The 23,264-nt window shown below is 43.2% G+C and overlaps 2 protein-coding genes across 4 annotated transcripts in view; both read right to left on the bottom strand.

The window, feature by feature from the left end:
* Positions 1-23,264, bottom strand: part of FMN2 (formin 2) — a 624,734-nt gene that overhangs the window by 362,674 nt on the left and 238,796 nt on the right. The gene's annotated exons all lie outside the window — the stretch shown is intronic.
* CHRM3 (cholinergic receptor muscarinic 3) overlaps positions 1-23,264 on the bottom strand; it is a 309,565-nt gene that overhangs the window by 97,762 nt on the left and 188,539 nt on the right. Inside the window, exon 1 of one of the 3 annotated variants that reach the window (XM_070734017.1) lies at positions 19,089-19,107. The exons of the other annotated variants lie outside the window; for them this stretch is intronic. The gene's annotated coding sequence lies outside the window, so the exon portion shown is untranslated. Of the gene's footprint in view, positions 1-19,088; positions 19,108-23,264 lie in introns of those variants that run through there. 3 annotated transcript variants of the gene reach the window in all.

Raw genomic sequence — 23,264 nt, 5'->3', positions numbered from 1 at the left:
TTGAGCACAAAGGGCTTCGAAGTCCCGCATCAAAGCAAAACACTGCTCCGAATGCGCAGGCCCCGCCAACAGGAAATCATCAAGGTAGTGAACGACAGTACCCAGACCACTTTGCCTCCTGAGCGCCCACTCCAAGAAGGTGCTAAAACTCTCGAAAAGAGAGCACGAGACCGAGCAACCCATGGGTAAAGCTCTGTCCACGTAATAACCTCCCTCAAAATGGAAGCCCAACAGCTCAAAGTCGTCTGGGTGTATGGGGAGGAGCTGGAATGCTGACTTAATGTCGCATTTACCCATAAGGGCTCCCACCCCACACTTCCTAACCATAGTCACGGCTGCGTCAAAGGACGCATACCGGACTGAACACAGCTCGTCAGGAATGAAATCATTCACTGACTCCCCTTTTGGGAAAGACAAATGGTGAATCAACCTAAATTCACCACTCGCCTTCTTGGGGACCACACCTAAGGGAGACACCCAAAGATTCGGGAAGGGCGGTTCCGGGAAGGGCCCGAGGACCCTGCCCTCGGCCACCTCCTTCCGAATCTTCTCCCTAACAATGTCTTCATGTCCAACAACTGACCTAAGGTTGTCAGACATGAAGGCCCTCCTAACACCTATGTAAGGGATCCTAAATCCCTCCGAAAAACCTAGCAAGAGAGCGGCCGCTCTCGAGCGAGGGTGGTAGTCACCCAACCAACCCTCAAGCACCATTAAATTAATTGGGCTGGGCCCCTTTTCCCCCAGCAGGTGGGGGAGGCTTTGGGAGACCCGAGCCTTTCTTTTCAATCCCCTTCTTGGGGCGGGGGCACACGGCTGCGGAATGGTTCCCCCCACAACTCCCGCAGGCGTGACGAAACCTGCAAATGGGACGAAAACACGCCCCCTTTGCAGCGAACTCGTGACACACCAAAGAGGCCCCTTTTCCAACGGCACCCGCCACGGCCTTGGCCGGCGCGGGCGTCACGGGCTCCTCTTCCATAAAGTGACCGCTATCGGTCCTATCACAGCCCTCCTTCCCTGACATATGCGTGGCCTGGAACCACAGGTCCGGAACCACCATATCCCAAGGCAAGTAGGGGTCATGGGCAATACGCATCCTGAACCCCTTGTCGTAATGCCTCCATATGGTGCCCCCATATTCAAAATGGGCCCTCGCTATAAGGTCGATGTACTTCAGCAAGGCAGCGGCCCTACCCGGCTGCCTCTGAATTACCACCGACGCAAAGGTCAAAAAGGCATACAGCCAAGAGCTGAAGCACTTTGTGACCTTTGTTTTCTTAACCTTCTCCCCAGGCACCACCTCCTTGTCTTGCTTGGGGACCTCCCTGTTCAGAATGGAGAAAAGATCGACATACTCCCCCCGCCATATGGCTTCCTTCACCGACGGGTGGAGATGATAACCTAAAGGCGTCGCGGGCAACCCACAAGGGATGGCCCCAGGCTTGATGCTGGCGAACGGGTCCCACACCGTGGTGGCCCCCGAGCCCAGCACGCCAAGCCCCGAAGGATACACAAAAGGGGGCGGTGGCATAACGGCAGGTGGAGGAGGCATCCAACCCCCCACCCCCGCCCCAGGCGGGAAAGACACCCCTGGCGCCCCCAGTGGCGGGGCAGGCGGAGACCAGACCTGCCCGCATGTGCCCGCAGCAGCCCCCATGAAGCTGTTGCCACTCCCCAATGCAGGCGGGATAAACCCGGGACCCTGCACAGGAAGGAGCGGTGAAGTGCCTACGTGTGGTGCGACCTCACCTGCCCCGTAAGGGGTAGAAGCCATCCACGGGGGACACATCCTTGTTGGTCCCTGCAACGATGACCACTGCCCCGACTGGGCCATCTGCCCCGCCGGGGCCGTCTGCACGGTGTGTGCCAGCTGAGAGGTGTGGGCAACCTGCCCCTCCTGGGCCGGCTCCTCTTCGGGGTCGGCACCCCAGGCTGCGGTAGCAGTCATGGGAAGCCCCTCCGGGCCAGCACCTGACCGCCACCGCTCCAATTCATCAAGCCGCTCCAGGACCCTGGCCCAAGAAAGAGAAGGGGAGACCTCAGGTTGAGGGACCGTGGGCATAAAACCCACCCCCCCACCACCGGGACCACCCCCGGGGGCCCTTCTGCCACAGCCCGAGCCCGGGCAGACGGCCTGGCAGCCCTCCTAGGCCGCACCACCGGTGGGGCCGGAGGGGCCTGAGCTGGCCGCTTTTTAGGGGCCATCAACCCTGACTTGTAATCTGTTATTAACCAGAAAGATGGGGAGAGGGGGTGACCCACTCCCCCAAAGGACCCTGCACCTACTAGGCAAGGCCTGCCCTAAGCAGCAGGCCTCAGAAGTGCAAACCTCCCAGGAGGCCAATCCACCCCCCCACTCAAGGTGGTAGCAAGGCCCACCACCAGGCCTTTTATAGACAAGGCCACAGGCCACCCCAGAACCCCCGCGGGCCCGCGAGGCCGCAAGAAGGCGGCACCCCACACCACCCCCAACCAGGCAATGGGGCTCCAAACCAGAGCGGAGCCCAGCCGATGCTGGCTCCGCTATTGCAAAAGGCTTCTTTCCGCTCCAAGACAGGCCACAAAATGGCGGCTCGCACGAGGCCACACACAAAATGGCCGCCGCGAGCAGACAACTAAGTGTCTGCTCAGCTCTGCAGTCCGGGCGAAAAGGGAGAGCCCCGGGCCTGCTCGCCCTTATATAGGGCAAGCAGGCCCCGCCCGGACCAATCAGGAGCCTGGCCAATCAGGCCCTGATCTCCCGAGCGAAGTCTCATCTCACGAGACTTCGCTCGGGATCCAAGATGGCGGCCGCCATGAGGGACCGTGTCTCCCGGTCCCTCCAGCAAAGCCTGCCTGCCGGGTAAGTCCGGCGCTGCCCTTCTGAAAAAGATTTTGATATAGTGCAATTCTTTCGCACGACTGTCCCATTCACACAGGAAGTAGCAATGCTTAGTATATCTACCTTGAAGACCAAGTAAAATAGCAACCACTTTCAGGTCACCAAAGATTGCCCATTGATGTTGACTATAGTTAATGCATCTTAAGAGGTCTTTCAAATTTTCATATGTTTCTTTCATTGCAACAGCATAAGCACCTGGAACGGATGGTAGCTGATTGCCATTATGGAGCAATACAGCTTTAAGACTCATCTTAGAAGCATCAACAAACAACCTCCACTCATCTGGGTTATAATTTATGTTGATGGCCAACATTAAACCATAGATGCTGTTACAAGCAACAATACCACCTTCCTGGTCAAAGGATGGAAGAAGATCTTTTTGACAGTCACGATATAGAGATGTATGAACGTCACTTGCCAGGAGATTCCACTGCTTTAGTCTTGAACCTAAAACCTCTGCCTTGTTCTTCAGAAGATCCAGATCTCTTATTAGGTCATTCAATTCCATTTGTGTTATGAAGTGTGGTTCAGCGAGGTTCTTCCTCACTGGACTCAACTATGAAAAATGCAGGCGCTTTTGGAATCTTTTTAGTCTTTCTCCATCAGGTACTGGACGTATTTGAGACCTTTCTCAATTAGAGGCACCATACAAAAATAACAATTACTGACATGATGTTGGGGTTCTCCCCAAATCATTGGCACTGCAAAATGAAATGATCCGAGTAAACGGCTCTGAGTTAAAACGCTTTATTCTTTTCACAGAGAAACAACAGCCGCGGCTTACTTTCACTGCCGAATGCAATCTGACAGGAGACGCGTAAGCCCGGTAGCACAGGAAAACTTTCGCCCGGCAACAAGCGACGCCTGACAGCTCTTTAGTTTGGCGCCCAAAGCCCAGCGGCCAATCAGAGGTAAGTAAACAGTCCTGTCTGATTCTAATGACTTTTGCTTAACAATAACTCTTTAACTAAATTCCCTGGTAACAGAAACTTCTGGATTTAACATCCCTCCCCCTTCTGGTTGATTTATTACAGATGTTCACTCTGATAAATATGTAATAAATTCGTCCAAACGGGCTGGTCTTCTGGGTGCCCGCTCAGACCTTCGTGGGTCTTGGAGGACCTGGGTATCCACCGATGAAGAGGGCTCTTCCGGATGGGACTGTCCAGCACCCCCATGGCTGGAGCCTTGCGGAGCTGCAGCTGCGCTGGCTTGACTAGTAAATCCAGGTAAGTCCCAGTCTATTTGTTCCTGGTTCCTAGTAGGTCTTGAGTAATTTCCTGTGGGGTGTGAAGGAGGAGAGGCCCCATTACTTATGGCAGCCATATTGTCCCTTATACTGGCAGATGCCAATCTCCCTCTAATGTGATCTATGTGCCTCTTCCAGAGGCGGCCATCACTTAGGGCAATTGTATATGTTTTTGGACCGGTTTGTTCTGTGACTATTCCACTCTCCCACAATGTGCCCTTATCAAAATTTTTAACATACACGTTTTGACCGATACATACCGAGCGTTCCGGAGTGGTGACATTTACCGTTTTTAACTGGACATAGGCTGGGTGCAGCCTATCCAATGGTGACCTTAACTTCCTCCCCATCAGTAATTCAGCCGGGCTTCTATTTGTAGTCATACTTGGTGTTATATGTTGCATTAAAAGGAAAGTGTCCAGTCTGCCTTGAATTTCCCCTGGGGATGATCTTTTGATGGCCTCTTTGGCCACTCGGACATACCTTTCAGCCATCCCATTAGCCCACGCTGCGTGGACTGAGACCAAAGCATGTTTCACCCCCAACCCGGCGAGGAACATTTCAAACTCCCTCGAAGTAAATTGGGGCCCATTATCCGATACCAGAACATCTGGACACCCATGTGTCGCAAACAATCTCCTCAACACCTTTGACACTGATGTTGTTGTAGTGGACCCTAGTAACAGTATCTCCAGCCACTTGGAGTATGCATCCACCACTATTAAGAACATGTTATTGTTCACTGGCCCCGCTAGGTCGATATGTATTCTTGACCACGGGCCCCTAGGGGTGTCCCACTGTGCAGGGGTGGTTTTGGGAGGATTTGGTCTGGTCTCCTGACAGGACTTACATGTAGCAACCCAGTCCTCTATAGCCCTGTCCAGCCCTGGCCACCATAAATACCCCCTAGCCAAGGCCTTCATCCTGACCACCCCGGGGTGTCCTTGATGCAGCAGCTGCATCACTTGGGGCCTTAGGGAATGGGGGATGACTACCCTATCACCCCATAACACACATTCATGCATCACCGACAGTTCTAGCCGTTTTGTCTTAAACTCACCTACTATTGGGTCATCCCCATTGGCTGGCCATCCTTTTAGAATATAGTGAAGGACTCTTCCTAAGACAGGGTCCAGTTTTGTTTCCTTGGCTACCTCTTCTGCTGTCACAAGGGATGGATTGCCTAAGTCAATTAAGAGGACATCTCCAGCAGGGGCTGGATCTACCACCTGCTGACCCAAGGGGCAGCGGCTCAAGGCATCAGCATGATTAATTTGAGAGCCACCTTTATGCACTAGAATATAATCATAGCCAGCTAAAAATATAGCCCACCTGGACATGCGGGGGGACATGAATGGAGGGGTAGGTTTCCCAGTGGCTAATAATCCCAGCAACGGTTTGTGGTCAGTAATCAATTGGAAAGGGCGGCCCAACAAATAATTATGGAATTTTTTAACGCCGGCAACCAAAGCTAGGGCTTCTCTATCAATTTGGGCATAATTTCGTTCAGCCTGGGACAAGGTCCTTGAAAAGTAAGCTATAGGTGCCTCCTGACCATTAGGTAATATATGGGCTAGGACAGACCCCACCCCGTATGGCGAAGCGTCGCATGTGAGTCTGAGGGGTAATGTGGGACTATATTGCACGACTACACTTTGGGAAGTCAGAAGTTGTTTGACAGCAGTGAAAGATGCCTGTTCAGTATCTCCCCATTGCCATTGCGCCCCCTTGTGGAGAAGTCTATGAAGCGGCTCAGCTGCAGAGGCTTTATGCTTCAGAAAAACTGAATAGAAGTTCAATAACCCTAAAAAGGCTTGCAGCTCTGCTTTACAAGTGGGGGCAGGTGCATCTCTAATGGCCCTAATTTTATCATCTGTGGGATGAATTCCTGCTGCATCGATTTTGAATCCTAGGAAATCCACAGATGGAGTTCCCCACACACACTTGTCAGGGTTCAGCCTCAGCCCTTTTGATTGTAACCTGGTCAACACCTGTCGGATTCTAGAGTGTAATTGGTCCCTTGTGTCCCCACAAATTAGAATATCATCGAAGTAAGGGACCACCCCTTTAAGCCCCCATAACAAGCGTTCCATTAGTCTCTGGAAAATACCTGGGGCTACACTAATGCCAAATTGCAGGCGTGTGCACCTGAAGGCACCTCTGTGGGTAACTATTGTCTGGGCTAAAGAAGTGGCTTCATCTACAGGAAGCTGTAGGTATGCCTGGGCAAGGTCCAGCCTTGCAAAGACCTTCCCAGACCCTAAAGTGTGCAGCAAGTGCTGCACAACTGGAATTGGATAAGAGTTGTGCTGTAATGCCTTATTCAAAGTGGATTTGTAATCAGCACACACACGCAGAGATCCATCAGGTTTAAGGGGAGTTACAATAGGTGTCTCCCAGGGAGCGTGCTCAATAGGAACCAAAATGCCTTGGGCTTGGAGTTTGTCCAATTGGGCATCTAATTTGTCAAGCAAGGGCAGAGGTACCCTTCGAGGCTTTAGTCTCAAGGGGGGAATGGCTGGGTCTAAGGAGAAGGAGATTGGGGGTCCCTTATATGTTCCCAACCCTGGTTTAAAGACATCTGGAAATTCCTTCACAAAATCAGGTGTGTTAGGAGCAAAAATTTTGTGGACACCGGTGATGGCTAATCCTAGGGGAGCCATCCAATTCAAACCCAACAAAGAATGATTGGCCCCGTCCACAATTAAGAGGGGCAACCTATGGTGCACATTTTTAAAAGTTATAGGGACGCTAGTAGTACCCAATACACTAATTGGGTGTCCCTGAAAGTCTTTGATGACAATATCTGAAGGCAGCAAAGAGTCTCGAGACACATCTGGTAAATAAAGTCTTAGTTTGTGCCACGGCATCAAAGTATATTTGGAGCCCGTATCCAGCTCCATGTGGCAGGGATGTTGATTTAATAGGAGAGGGACAACAATTTTATTAAGGGGAGAAGGAGTAGCTGCAGAAGCAGGGCTTGCAAGGTTACCTCTGTTGGACCATGGTCTCCTATTTCCCCGTCCTTGTTGTCGGAATGGCCGGTAGGAACGCTGGGCAGGGAACGTTGGCAGCAGATCTTGGTTCCCTGAGGTGTCATCTGGCAGGGCGGCATGGCATACAGCAGCGATGTGGCCTCGTTTGTCGCAGCGGCGGCAGAAGGCGTCCTTGAAGGGACATCTCGAACGTGCGTGTTGACCTCGGCAGCCAGCACAAGCAGGGAAGTTTTGGCGGAGTTGCCGGTTAGGGGGTCCCCGAATCAGGCAGCACTCGTCGTCTTGGGCATCAAAATCAGCGGTGTAGTAGTCCAGCGAAGAGTTGACCTGTGCGCGAGGATGTGCAGTGAGTTTGCATACCGTTGACAGCTTGTCATTCGATTTCAGTTCAGCGGCAGCAGACTCTGCCACTTCAGCCGTCTGGGCAGCTTTGATCACATCTTGTAGGGTCGATTCTTCCGTTGCTAATAGCTTATTTCGGATGGAGACATTCTTCATTCCGAAGATAATGGCATCTGTCAACCTCGCCTCAGGGTTATCAAACTGACATTTTGCCAATATGGTCCTGAGGCGAGTGGCGAACTGGTTAATTGTTTCCCCTTCGGCTTGTGCCGTGCGGGAAAACTGGTGCCGGTAAACCCTAGCGGGCTTAGTTGGTTTGAAATGGGAGGCTAATTTTTCTTTCAGAATTTGCCACGAGACGGAATTGGCAGGCTCTGGGTCTGTCAGGGTGCCCGCCAGCTCAAAAATTTGAGTGCCGCAATAATTTAGGAATAAAGCTCTTTTGCGGCTGTCAGTGGCATCTTGCATGCCGGCTGCTTCCAAAAAAATTTCAAATTTTGCCATATAGGCAGTCCAGGTTGACCGTTCAGGGTCAAAAAGCTCTGGCGGCTGAATGATTGACGGGGTAGACATAATGACTCAAGGAGAAAAGCAGTCCTCAAGACCCTCGTCGCCAATGAAATGATCCGAGTAAACGGCTCTGAGTTAAAACGCTTTATTCTTTTCACAGAGAAACAACAGCCGCGGCTTACTTTCACTGCCGAATGCAATCTGACAGGAGACGCGTAAGCCCGGTAGCACAGGAAAACTTTCGCCCGGCAACAAGCGACGCCTGACAGCTCTTTAGTTTGGCGCCCAAAGCCCAGCGGCCAATCAGAGGTAAGTAAACAGTCCTGTCTGATTCTAATGACTTTTGCTTAACAATAACTCTTTAACTAAATTCCCTGGTAACAGAAACTTCTGGATTTAACACAAAAGACATAGAAGGCTTTTTCCAATTCAACCATTGGAGAAGTCTCAATCCACATGAATTGTAGCATATGTGTAGTGCCCAGTTTTTGTCCTGGTCTCCTATTTTGCAACCGAAATACAAGTTGTAAGCTTTTGTAATCATGGTTGTGATCCTTCATTTTTAGGATGCCAAAGTTAACTTCACTGTTATGTGTTAAATATACTAGCACAAAACAATGTTTAAAGATGCTGTCTAACTTGCCAAGAAACAGATATTGTGACTTTTATAGAATTAGTTGACATATTATTGGCTAATATTGCATCATGGTGGTTTTCTATTAGTCACCGACTATGTAATCTATGGTGTTAGTTGCTTCATGCATTTTATAAACCCTACTTCATTAGTCAGTTGCTTATATCATGGAAACTAGACCCAATGTACATTTTTAAATGTTATTTTCATTTTTAGCACCCCAAGATTAGGTAAGAACAGCTGTTTTCATGCTTGCAACTTTTTACCTGTAGAACAGTGTATTCTACTATTATGCTATTATTAGTATACTAATTATACTATAGTACTATTATACTATTATTCTGTATACTATTCATAGAACAGCCAATTATAACAAGCACACAAAAAAAATCCATGAACATTAGGGCATTTAGATGCACATAGATGTTCATGCAGTAGAAAGACCTGTGTAAGACGTTGACTGATATGAATCTGTAAAACGTTTAGACAGTGACCTATAACATAAAAGGAGGGTTTAAGATAAGTAGATTTTATTATTTGCCTTAAATATCTTTGAATAGTTTCTGTATTTAACTGAGCTAAATGAAATTAAATAATTCTCAACTGAAATTTATCATTTTCTTTCCCTGAAAAAAAAGCAATTCTGCTGCAACCAGTCTCTTCATATTGAACAAGTTTGCATGCAATAACCTATTTTGCTAATCATGAAGAGATGAAGAAGCCTTTATGAGAAATCCTGCAGAATTTGTGATGTACTAAATGATTGAAGAAGGGCAACTATCTACAGGTTGAAAAAGGGAAAAGTTGGACACAGAGAACTACTATCAGATAGTAATATATAAAAATAATAGTAAATAACAATAACAATAATAATAATCTGAATTAATAAATAGGTAAACATCAACGCACCATATTATTAATTAATTAAATTTATCCATCAGCCATGTTTCTGCCACATGACTGTTGGTCCCCTACAACTGTTAAAACTAAATATTAAATATTAAAACTGACCTGGTAACTGTATGCATAGTTCCCTCTAAGCTGAGCAGTGAGCAATCACTCACTTAAAAATCATCATCAACTCAGAGTTTTCCAAACCTGCCCAGAAGCCGAGAGGGAAAGAGTGAGAGGGAAGGAGAGAGAGAGGAAGAGAGAGAAACAGATAGAAAAAAGAGAGCAAGGAAAAGAGAAAGAAAAAGAATGGGAGTAAGGAAGAGAGAAAGAAAATCAAAATCTAGTTTGAAACTAGCTCAATTATTTAAGTGGCATTTTGATATTGATAGAGTTGCCCTATTATGAGCTCACTGTTATAGACACACAGTAGAGTATTTTATTTTGAAATTCTCTGAGGCAAAACAGGGTGGGTTTTTTGTTTGTTTGTTTGTTTATTTATTTATTTATTATTTCTGTGCCGCCCAGTCCCGAAGGGACTGCCGCTCAGACATTATACTTTTCCGCCCACCCCCCCAAAGAAATTAGAGGGAACACTGACTGTATGTGTGAAAATAATCTTGGAATTAACTTAAAATGAAAGTTGAAAAGTCCTAATTATCATTATGAATCAGGATATCATCTAAATCAGAGGTATTAAACTCATTGTGATACATCACAAGCTGCCCACACCTCCCCCTCCCTCCCTTGGTTTAGCAAAGAGGAAACAAGTCATGTGATGACAATGTGACACTGTGGGTTTGCCATCACTGATCCAACTGGTTTGTCATTAAGTTTGCGCAGCACATTTATCAACATCTCTCATTCTACAGATGTAGCAATGACTTTATATATATATATATATATACATACATACAGTGGAACCCCGACATAAGAGCTGCTCTACTTAAGAGCAACTCGAGATAAGAGCTGGGAGGGGAGAGATATTTTTGTTCTACTTACAAGCCCAAATTCGAGATACAAGCGCCAAGGAGCTGTCTGCTGAAGCCAAACGCTAACTTCCGCGTTCGGCTTCAGGAGACAGCTGCGAAGCGGCGCGCGTGTTTTAAAAGGTTGCAGCCGGCCTGGGGGGCTCGGGGGGGTGCTTGCAGCTTTCTTTCTTGCTCTTTTTCTTTCTCTCTTTTACCTTCCCTTCCTCTATTTCTTCTTTTCTTTCTCCTTCCCACCTTCTTCCCTCCCTCCCTCCCTCCCTTCACTCATTCCTCTCTTACTCTCCCCTTTCATAAGTTTCCTTCCTTCCTTCCTCTGTTCCTGTCCCTTCCCTCTTTCCTTCCTTCCTTCCCACCCTCCGTCCATTCATTCACCCATTCCTCTCTTGATCGCTTAAAGCCGGTCCCTGGTGCAAAAAGGGTTGGGGACCTCTGTCCTACAGGATTGGGTGGCAGAGAAGTTGAACATATGTAAATTTAAAAGTTTAAGAAAGTTTACAAGTTAAGTGAAAGAAACTTCATTATTCATTTATATGTACATGTACATTTCTTCATTAAAAACATGTCTTTCTGCATAATTTAGACTAACTTTGTGAGTTTTTTGAGGGCTGGAACCAATTAAAATTATTTACATTAATTCCTATGGGGAAAAGTCGTTCGAGATAAGAGCTGCTCGACTTAAGAGCCCAGGTCCGGAACGAATTAAACTCGTATCTCGAGGTACCACTGTATGTATAATCAGTTCATGCACATATGATGCTACATCATGCCTACATTTTGGGACGTTTTCATGTGGAGTAACTTAACTGGAATAAAAGTTGGTAAAATAATGTTGATACAAATCTACTATATTATTGATAAAATCAAAAGCATCCCATATGAGGGCTTTTGGGAACAACAGTATGATAATTATGATAATTAGAAAAGCTATTTAATTAGCAGCTGTTTTAAAACACTATAAAATATATTATAAAACATTAAGAGAAGCAAAATGTAAATAGACTAAATGTTAAAGTATGTGATAAAATAATATATTAAAATTTAAAGCAATTAAAGAATAATTATTTTTAATTGGATAATGGAATAATGCCAGATCTAACATCCTATTACTTCTTGTCAAAAGTTAAGAGAAATATACTATTTTTCTCAAAGTGGAAAATAATTTGCTGCTTATGTTGTGCATTATATGAAAAGCTTGATTGAAACATAATCCTATTTAAAGGAGACCTAGTGAAATCAATGAGGCTTAATTTCATTATGATTAACTTCTCCAGTCGTTTCACTGAATCTTCAATGACTAAATCTGGATCCAACCCAAACTGTTTCTTCTACTTACACAGATGCATAAGAAATGAAACACATGAAGAACTGTATTTCCTTTCTATCCTAATAGTTAACATGAATAATTGTAAAATTAAGGAGCAGCATCAGCTGTCCTAACCTTTACAACTAGACTTAAAGTAATTAAAATACAATTCAGAGAATTTGGGGGACTCTGGCTCTGATATTCTCCAAGGGATTATTTTTATCCCCAACTGGAGGATTGCTATAATAACCATTCTTTTCAATGCTACAAAGCCAGACACACCGAACAATGCAGTAAAGGCTCCATTTCAAGCAAAGCAGAGCTTCTGTACTGGAATATAACATTGTTTGCTGATTAGGAAACGTGAATAAGAAAAACTCAAGATAACAAAAAATGGCCAGAGGAAACATTGAATAGTTTTTAGCTGAGTGCTATCACCTTTCTCAGTTTATTCACTTGTACAAAGGATTATCCACGCTTAATCCAACACTAATTATTCTTAGGAAAACATCGTGTTTTGCAGCAGCAATCATATTAAATGAAAATGGTTGATGTCATCAATCTAAACTGAAAGCACTCAGTGCATATTACATTTTTAACATAGACATCTGTGATGTATATAAATAATATTGGCTTATTAGAAGAAACCTGTGATAGACTCTCCCACATATCTTAATAGCAAATGAAGAAAATTGTACAGCAACAACTTTCCTATAGTAACAACAGCAGTCTATAAAATCAGCTCTGTTTAACCACTTCTTTTTTATAGCAAAACAAAAGTCAAAACACTATATACTATTCTTCCAATCTGTGATATTTTGGGGGGGGGAGGGGTAATTTTTTTCTCTCTCTTACCTTCAGCAGACATAGGCTGAAAGAGGGTGCCCCCATGTCATTTTCAGTATACTGAAGCTAAAATAATCCTTCATTTACACAGGTCAACTCCCACAACGCCACACTAAAATTGCAGATGAAGTGGAAAAGATTACCCAGCAGCTTGATCAAAAACAGCCTACTTCATCTAATCTTGCAACAGTGTGTAGATTGGACTGCAGGACACAAACTGCAAATATTACAAAACAAAAATAAGAATTGCCCTGAGCAACCATCCAGCAACAGGAAACAGTTATTAATGATATTAGAATTATTAAAAAGGGAGGACAATTGCACTGTAATGCTAGATTTAAGTAGCTGTAGGGAGGGGCAAAACATCTGACAATTAGTTCAAGCAGCTACAGCAACAATTCAGAATAAAGGCTCATTTCTTTACCGATACTTGGAAAGGTTTTATGCCTGTCTTCTTTCTTACCCTTGGGAGTTTTTAATGATCACAAATCTGCCCAAAATATAGATGGGTGTTTGTGTGTGTGTGTGTGTACATTTTTTTATTAAATTCAATTATTACATCACTTTTGATAACCTGGGAGCTTGTAACATATAAACAGTATTTATTGAAATATTAGGCCATTTAACGGTAAATACAATGATAAAATGATAATGATTATCATTATTGTCTATCTCATTTGTAGTGCCAGCCCTGGAGTTTTTGCAGAAGAGGCGGAGTAACGACACGGACACAAGAGCTGGATTTAAAATTGGGTCATTTTTATTAATTAAATTTGCATAATTTATTTAAATAAATTAGCATAATTAACTATAACCCTAACAAGGACCCGCAGGGTCAAACAATTGCTTCTGGGGCGGAAAATGACATCAGAAAAACTTCCGGGGCAACTTATGGGCATAGCTCCATGCTGATCCAAGTGAGGGACCACGCCCTCACCTGAGTCACTGCCATGCACTTGCATGTGGGAGGTCTCGCCTGCTAACCCCTACAAGGGGAAGTAAATGGGCGGGACCCAAAGACAGGTTCCCCCCAATTGGTCAGGTCGCTCAAACCACAAGCCTTTGGAGAGAACCTGTCAATCCCAGCGACCAGTTAGGTCCCACAGAGTTGGCCTTCACCGGGTCCCGTCGACTAAACAATGTTATCTGGCGGGACCCAGGGGAAGAGCCTTCTCTGTGGTGGCCCCGACTCTCTGGAACCAACTCCCCCCAGATATCAGAGTTGCCCCCTCCCTCCTTGCCTTTTGCAAGCTCCTTAAAACCCACCTCTGTCGTCAGGCATGGGGGAATTGAAATTTTTCCCTTCCCCCTAGGCTTATAGAATTTATACATGGTATGCTTGTATGTATGATTGGTTCTTTAAATTGGGGTTTTTAAGATTATTTTTAATATTAGATTTGTTTACATTGTCTTTTTTATTGTTGTTAGCCGCCCCGAGTCTCCGGAGAGGGGCGGCATACAAATCTAATAAATAAAATAAATAAATAAATAAAAGATTAATTCACTGCATTACCTCTATTTCTGATGAATGGGTGGTATCATAAGTACAATACATTAGGATTAGATGTGTGTTTAAATAAAAAATATCAAAAATTTGCTCAGAATGAGACCCTGACGATAATGAAACAGGATCAATGGAAAAAATAAGAATCTCTGTACTTACACAATATCTACAGAGAGGGGCGACAAAAATCAAATCAAATCAAATCAAATCAAATCAAATCAAATCAAATCAAATCAAATCAAATCAAATCAAATCAAATCAAATCAAATCAAATCAAATCAAATCAAATCAAATCAAATCAAATCAAATCAAATCAAATCAAATCAAATCAAATCAAATCAAATCAAATCAAATCAAATCAAATCAAATCAAATCAAATCAAATCAAATCAAATCAAATCAAACCAAATCAAATCACTCTATCCCAAAACTCTGTGGTACATGGGTGGTTTCTGGTTTTCTTCATTGCCGGTTGGCTCCTTGACATGACACGTGGGTGTGCGTGAGTGCACATGTGCAGTGCTAAAAAAAATAGCTCCTGCACATGCACAGAAGCAAAGAAAAACCAACATCATGGCACCTATGGCTCCACCGAGAGAGTTGGTTGAGCAGCCTGGCAGGCCTTATGGTTCCAGCAACCCAGGCCATCAAGTTACTACCAATTCCATAGAGCCAGTCCAACCTGGGAGAAACCCACCTCTGATGCTATAAAACAATTAATGTTGACTTAACCACTCTTGGAATTGCAGGCTGCCTTGTAAGTTATAATAATGTAAATCACCACCTTTTCCCACCATAGGTTTTAAGATTAATTAATTAATTAATTTGTTTGTTTATTTAAAATTCATGACATATCAGCAACATATGTTAACAACAAAACAACAACAACAAAAACCTCAATACCTTACTAGTCCCTTAGCGTCCCAAGGTCTCATAATATAACTAGGTTTTGAAGGACTTTCAAAGAATCAACAGTAAAACAGTAATCCAGAGGAGAGGGAGAAGATGTTCATAATGAGAGTGCCATGTCAAAGAAGGCTCACCTCCTAGGACCCGGACAGAGTAGCTCCCTAGCTGAGTTCATATCATACGGAATGGGCAGATAGTTTGCAAAAGACAGTCCCTAAAATAACTTAGCCCAGCACCCTGCCACAAAGAGATTTAAAGGTCAAATCAGCACCTTGAATTGGACCCAGAAACAAATTGGCAGCCAATGCAGCTCACACAGAAAAGAGATGTGTGTGATACAAAAACATTTATTGGGAATATGAAAACACCATTTTGAAACTTAATCAGAAGTTGTCTCTTCTGATATGACAATCCTGACTAGAACAGTTATCTCAATTAATGATTTTTTTTGCCTATAACTATTTGCGCTGGAAGCGGAATAACGATGCGGAGACAAGAGCTGGGATTTAAATTGGGTCACTTTATTTAAATTAACATAAATTTAAATAACATAAATGTAAACATTATAACAAGTGCAACCAAAGGACCTGCAGAGGCCAAGCAAACTAATGGGGCGGAACTTACATATCAAACATTCCTTGGCAACTATGGGGTGTAACTTCTTGCTGAACCAGGTGAAGGTAGCCACCTTCACCTGGATCTGAGCCATGCCCTTAAAGCATGTGGGAGGAGCTCACCCTTCAATCCCCTTTGGGAAATTGGATTAGGTGAGTCCCATGGGACTTCCCCCCTCCAATCCCTGAGGTTGCACAAGTTCCTGGGAAGAGGTGGCCCATCACCTTTGAAAAGATGCCCGAAAGGAGAATGTGCAGTGGCTCCTACTGCCCATTTCTGCCCCTAACCTGCCAAAATCCCCAGTGACCAAAGGGAAAGCCAAATTGACCAAATATGTATCTATCTCGCACCACACCCCCTAAACAGTCTATCCTTAACGTCAGTGTGGAATAGGCAAAAAAATGGTTGCACCCATAGGAGGGACCGCAAAAAATTCCTGTATGATAGAAGAGGGCAGGCGGGTGTTCGCTTCAGGATAGCTGAGGGCAAAAGGAAGTGTGCTGCCCTTAAATAGGGTGCGCTGGGGACCGCCTTCAGCCCAGGAGGCAGTGTGCTCTTGGCGCACTGCCAAAAGCCAACATTCCATCAGCTAGGACGGATCTGGGGGCAACACACATGCGCGAAAGCCGCGTCTCCCGGCTCCAGCATATTTTCGGCCGGCGATCAAAACTATGCATTTTAAACAAGGGAATTAAGGATAAATATCATAGAACATAAGACCTTAGCATAAGTTTTTTGCTCTATGTTAATCAGCATGGCTTTGTGTTTGCATTTTGCTAACTACAATAATATTCAGAAAGCATATACAGCATTCATACTTAAATTTCTAAACTAGAATTTCTTATAAAGACTACAGCTAATGGGCAATTAGTAGAAAAACTGTTTAAATTGATTCCTTTAAATTGACCCGATAGAGTGATAGATATAAGAGAAGCAGTGCCTTCATGATCCATGCCAGGTATGCCCATGTTTCACCATCACTCCACAGTCTGCATTGGCTGCCGATCAATTTCCGGTCACAATTCAAAGTGTTGGTTATGACCTTTAAAGCCCTTCATGGCATCGGACCAGAATATCTCCGAGACCGCCTCCTGCCGCACGAATCCCAGCGACCGATTAGGTCCCACAGAGTGGGCCTTCTCCGGGTCCCGTCAACTAAACAATGTTAGTTGGCGGGCCCCAGGGGAAGAGCCTTCTCTGTGGCGGCACCAGCTCTCTGGAACCAACTCCCCCCGGAGATTAGAACTGCCCCTACTCTTCCTGCCTTCCGTAAACTCCTTAAGACCCACCTTTGCCGTCATCTCCCCCTGGGCACGTTTAATTTATACATGGTATGCTTGTGTGTGTGTCTGTTAGTACATGGGGTTTTTAAAATCTTAAATATTTTAATTAATTGGATTATTATGATTTGTTTCACGTGTTGTGAGCCGCCCCGAGTCTTCGGAGAGGGGCGGCATACAAATCCAAATAATAAATAAATAAATAAATAAATTATATCTTAAACATCTGAACATCCAAATATCAATTTTTTGTTTAAAAGACTGATTCCGAAGAAATTTTTGATTTGGAATTGAAAGCTACATTGAATGAAGAGTTAGGATCATTGTTTTTCTTGCAGACTGCAGTCATCTAGGGTGAACCAAAATGTTATAGGATAAAAAGTATTCTCAAAAGCATAAATAGGACTTCTGTAAATTTTTAAAACCAAATGCCAGTACTAACATTTTGCTTTGGATCATTAACATTTAGCTACAAAAGCAATTTAGGAAGAATTAATATTAACATACTTGTATTTATGACCAAAAATTGGTTATCTATATCAGTGTTTCCCAACCTTGGCAACTTGAAGATATCTGGACTTCAACTCCCAGAATTCCCCAGCCAGGAATTCTGGGAGTTGAAGTCTAGATATCTTCAAGTTGCCAAGGTTGGGAAACACTGATCTATATTACATATTTTAAAATATTACATATTTTAATAGCCAGCAATAAATAAGAAAGACGTTTAAAGTACATTCAGTGAAATAGTCTGAGCTACTAAAACATTTCATATGTTGACATCCAAGATGGCTTCTATTGAATAATTTATATAATAGTTTGATTTCCAGTTGTAGCACAATGATTAGACAAGATGAAAAATTAGGTTTTGGATTTGATGATTGATGCAGAATTTCCCACTCTGTTTAAACCACTATTTCTCAACTTCAGCAACTTTGAAATACATTATGTGGACTTCATCTCCCAGAATTTTCTAGTCAACACTGAAGTCCACACATCTTCAAGCTGCCAAAATTGAGAAAAGCTGGATTAGTCTCATCCCCATCAGATTTCAAATGTAGGAGATATGTGAACAATGCAGTCCTGAAAAGGAGATAAATGGATGTGTAAGCCCCAGGCCTTTTATAGCAACACTTGTTGAGTAAATTGCTTCTATTAAAACACGCAGGATAATGTAGGGATCAGTGAGCAACAGCTCTGGTCCTGAAATACCCACATTATAACAATAGATAGCAAAAGTATGAATCTAAGATGCTATTTAGAACCTGCATTTGTTCACTTTTCTGATTGTTTCCCATAAGTACCAATAAAGCAATTACACAGCAGCTGATTACTGAGATATGCTATTTAGCTAAACTAGTTATTATCCCAGGTACAATCTACAATTGTTTTTTATTTGTCAGTATGACTTAAAACTCTGATAGTATCTGTAAATGGTATTGATTAGTTATTTGTCTAGATCAGTGGTTCCAATGTGGGGGCCACCCCCACCCCCCTGTGGGGAATTTGATTTTTAATAGGGGCAATTCCAACCTTGTTTAAACCAAGTTAATAGCCTTTTAGGTTTTCTTTGCATGAAAAGGAGTTCAGCTTTTGAAGAATAGAATTATATATCATGGAAGGGGGGGGGCATCAGGAATGAAACAAACCTGAATAATATAATAGGTGAGTTGAAGAGTAGGGGCTTTAACAGGATATAATAGTTATATGAGAATGATGGAAGAGTTAGCAGAAGTCGCATACAATGATGGTTGGGGAAAATATATGCATATTTGAATGAAAGAGAGAATAAAGAAGTACTACTAAGAGAAGAGACAGAATTAGAGAAATTTTTAAGAAATAAATATGACAATATAAGGTCATAGGCAGGTAATATATATAGGATGTTAACGCAGGCAGACGGGTGTGTAATTCAAGGATTAACCAGATGGTGGCAAAGTGAACTTCAAATAGATGTACAAGTGATGAAGAATATAGTGGAGAGTATAAGGAAAATTAAGAATACAAGGATTAGAAAAATGAGAGGGAAAATATTACATAAATGGTATTATACAGTTTATATTTATGTACCACTGTATATTATTATACATACATGCCAATCACTCACAGTTCGGCCATGACTAGATGTAATACTCACGGCCCCAGGCAGGTCTTCATGGCTTTTCAGAAGGCCAGTAGGGTGGGAGCTGTATGGACATCAGGGGATAGTTGGTTCCATAGGGCCAGGGCAGCCACAGAGAAGGTTTCCTCCATGGGCCTCCAACCTGCATTGCTTAGCTGATGGAACCTGGTGATGGCCAACCCTGGGTCATCTAATAGGTCTCTGGGAGGTATGTGACAGGAGACGGTCCCATAAATAGCCTGGTCCTAAGCCATGCAGGGATTTATAGGTAATAACCAACACCTAAGTCTTAACCACATTTGTACTCTGGTTATTGATAGCAGCAATTTCAAGGTTTTACAAATCCACATTTATTAGTGTTTCGGACTCTATGAATTTAATTTAAAAATAATTACTGAAAAAAGTTCTATTTTAGAAAGAAACCCAGAGAAGTGAAAAAGAGAGCACACCAAAGAAGAAAAACACTGAGTTTTTCAAAGCAATCAATATTATTATATGTTGTTATTATTGAAACCAATAAATATAAATAATCTTGTAAATAATTTGGATTTAGCAAACAGAAAATCTAGGTTTTAATAAATAATATTTTCTGTACAAGAATAGATTATAAACACCACAGTAATTTAAATAAACCGGTTTTTTTTAATGTCAACTTTAGTATGTTTACAAATAACTTAACACAGTTAATATACTTATTCCTTCTTCCTAATATTTACCCCACAACAACCCTGTAAGGTGAGTTGACCCAGTGGTGAAATGTTCCCAGTTGGTTTGTGGCTGTCAGTCATAAAAGAGCCAGTCGGCAAAGGCAGCGTGAGGCTCCACCCACCCATCCGGACACCACCATTTGGGTTCTTTTACCCTTTGCCCATGCACAGAACACTTTGCATATGCACAGAGGGTGTGGGCAGGTGGACGGAGCCTCATGCTACCTTCGCAACCTGCTTTCTGACGACCGATAGTCATGAGTAAACTGGGAGCATTTCACCTTTGAGTTAACCTGACAAAGGGTTACTGGCTCAATGTTGCCCAGCTGGCTTTCATGGCTATAGTTGGACTAGAATTTAAAGTCTCCTGGTTTCTAACCTGGTGTCTTAACCATTAGACTAAACCAGTGTTTCTCAATTATTTTCTGTTACGCACCCCCACAACTCTCCACCGGGACTATTGTTTGCAATATTCAGCATGTTTTCGCTGAAAAAACTCAAGCGGCTTATCAGCATGATTGAGGAATAATGTGTTTAAGTGACACCTTCATTTATTTGGCTTCATGCTATCTGCTGCCAACATTTTTAGACACAGTAAACATACTGGTCTTTCCTTGTCTCCCACTGTAATCACAGTGAAGCCAAGCATTACATACACTTCATCACATTTCCTCATCTTAGCTTTCAGGAGATTTACATTTGTCTCATTATCTCTGCCTCTCTTCTCCTTTCTTTTCATCCCTGTTAAATATTTTTCCATGGTGTCTCTTAAGGGTTTGTTATTGTTGTGGTTAGCTCTGGCCCTGCTCCTGCCCCAAGGACTGTGGATGTGGGGAAGACATCCACATGCAGCAGGCCTGTTTTGCCCCCGGTGGAATCTGATGATGAAGGCTCCTCTGACCAAGAAGACATGAGTGACAGGGAGGAGGAGAGTGTGGCAGACAGCTCAGAAGGAGATCAATTATCTAGCTCCTCCTTGGATTCAGAACAAGAGTTAATGATACAGCCACACATGCGGAGAGCAATGCATAGGCAACAACTGAGAGATTATCAAAGAAAATGAGGCCACCTGTGGTTGGGTGGGGCTGTGGTAATTAGTGAGGCTGCTATAAATAGCAGCCTGTGGGTTTGGCCATTGTGGAGGATTATCTGATCCTTGTGTTTTGTGCCTGCTTTACTGACTTTGACCTTTTGTGTGCTGATTTTCCCCCGCTTTGAAACTAAATCAGAGCAAAGTGTGTTTCACTTTGTGAAAGAAGAAGGACTGTGAATTGCCTCACAGCTGCAAGCTAAGTATCACAGAACTGATAAGGGACAGTTTGTTTGGAGACCAGTGCTCTTTGCTATACCAAAAGAGGGCTTAGTTTAAGTGAATTTTCATTATAAAGAACATTGTTTTGAATTTTCAAACGTGTGTGTGTGTGTCTGAAATTTGTACCTGTGAATTTTCGGGAGGAGTCTACCAGAGAGCCTGACAGAACAATTATATGCACTTCATATCTCCTACTGTGTGCTGTGTGCTATTGTTCAGTGCAAAAAAACCCCTACTCCATGCATGAAAAATGCCCATTCCCCAGGGTCACGAGCCCCCAGTAAGGCTCTGCACCCCACCGCCCCCCCCCCACTATTTGAGAAACACTGCTTTAAGCATGAACAACATATTGTTAAGATTATCAATAGTTCAGCAGGATGGTTCCAATTATAATGGTTCCATTTTAGACTTTGTTGTGCAAAGCCACAGTTTAGGGTATGATCCACCAAGATCTAGAAGAAGGGGGGATTCATTCCAGAGGGCAAATGCTACAATAGGGAAGATGAGATTCAGGGTCCTAATTGTTTGGCATTGTTTAATCAAAGAATCCAGAACACACCAACCCTATCATATTGAGGCAGATGCTAAAGCAAATAGGTATCTCTCAAATATTCAAGACCTATGTCACGGAGGGCTTTATATATAATGACAGATCACAGTGGATTAATGTCAGTGAAACCTGTGAAATCATTCATCCTTACAAGCATGATAACACAGTAATATTGACAAACAGTCTAATCAAGAAGCACAGCTCTAAAATTCCCCCAGCACATTTTTTTTGCTAAGGCTCAGAAGCCTGCAGAGACACAAAATTAAGTTTTGTGATTTGGGTTATCAATTGAGAAGCTGTACAAATAAACCGGTTTACAATAAAATGGCTGCAGAAACCATGCAGATGAGCTAAAGTTATTCAAAAATCAATCTGAGAAAAACAAAGCTAAAAAGAAAGGATTATGGAATACAAAAAAGAAAACAAAGAACTATCTGCAATGGTACAAGACCCAGCTAAGAAATAAAATAGTGGGGTTTTTTAAAAAAAGAAAAGAAAAATAGATATAGTAGCCAAGTATTGAGACTATTAAACATCAGTTGTCTATGATGTCTTTTGGCTTAGCGTCAATCATGAACCATCAAGTCTCTGTGATTAATAAAGCATGATTTATGGTAAGTGGATACCAGGGTGAGCAGAAAGAACAAGCCAAACTTTTAAGTCTGTTTGTTTCTTCTCTCTTTTTTAAAAAAAATTCAAAATAGACAGAACAAGCCTACCAGAGGCTAAAAGTAATCTCTTATAAGCCTTATTTTACATTTAAATAATGTGAAAAGTCAAGCCAAGAAAAATAATTTATCACTGCATTCCCACCCAAATTTCTACTTTACACTATCTCCTTATTTTGAGTCTTCAGATAACTCTACATTTGAGGTATGCATTCACATTTCCAGGAACATGTTATAACATTTTTTTAATGCAGAAGTTATGCCAAATTGTTATTCACATTGGGATGCATTGAAACATATAATGACCATGCAATCATACAAATGTATCAGAAGTGGGTTTCTGCCGCTTCGGACCAGTTCTATAGAACCCGTAGTGGGAATTTCCCCCCGCTCTTAACTGGCCCGCTTGGCGGCACTATAGATGCCACCATCCTGTTTTTTAGATTAGATTAGATTTATTGGATTTATATGCCGTCCCTCTCCACAGACTTCTGTGCTTCTTTGCTTCTGTGCACACGCAGAAACTTTTTTTTGTGCTTCTGCACATGCACAGCAACTGGGTTTTTAGCACTGCACATGCGTACACCCAAAGTGTGCCCATGCAACACATCAAGAAGTGAACCAGCAGCGAGGCAAGCCAGAACCCACTCCTGAAGTGTATGACCCAGACTACTTTGTGAGAATGCAACAGTTTTTGCAAACCATTCGTTACCTTGTTCCGCATTCTACACTAAGAGACATGGCCCAGATGGCTAAGAATTTTCACCTTCATGCTCTTGCTGTCTGTATCCCCATCATCCCTTCTACTGCCATAGCAAGATCACAAGAAGAATCCAAGGACTAGACAATTTGACCAGAGAAAGGAATAGGCACTAATGTTGCCATCAAAACTGATTTTTGCATAATCATTGCTACTGTCTTTTGTTTAGCACACCAAAGAGAAGCCAAAACATA

The sequence above is a fragment of the Erythrolamprus reginae genome, chromosome 1 (genome assembly GCF_031021105.1).
Source record: "Erythrolamprus reginae isolate rEryReg1 chromosome 1, rEryReg1.hap1, whole genome shotgun sequence".
Lineage (NCBI taxonomy): Eukaryota > Metazoa > Chordata > Lepidosauria > Squamata > Dipsadidae > Erythrolamprus > Erythrolamprus reginae.
The sequence above is the reverse complement of the archived record's forward strand: the minus strand, read 5'-3'. Positions and strand labels throughout refer to the sequence as shown.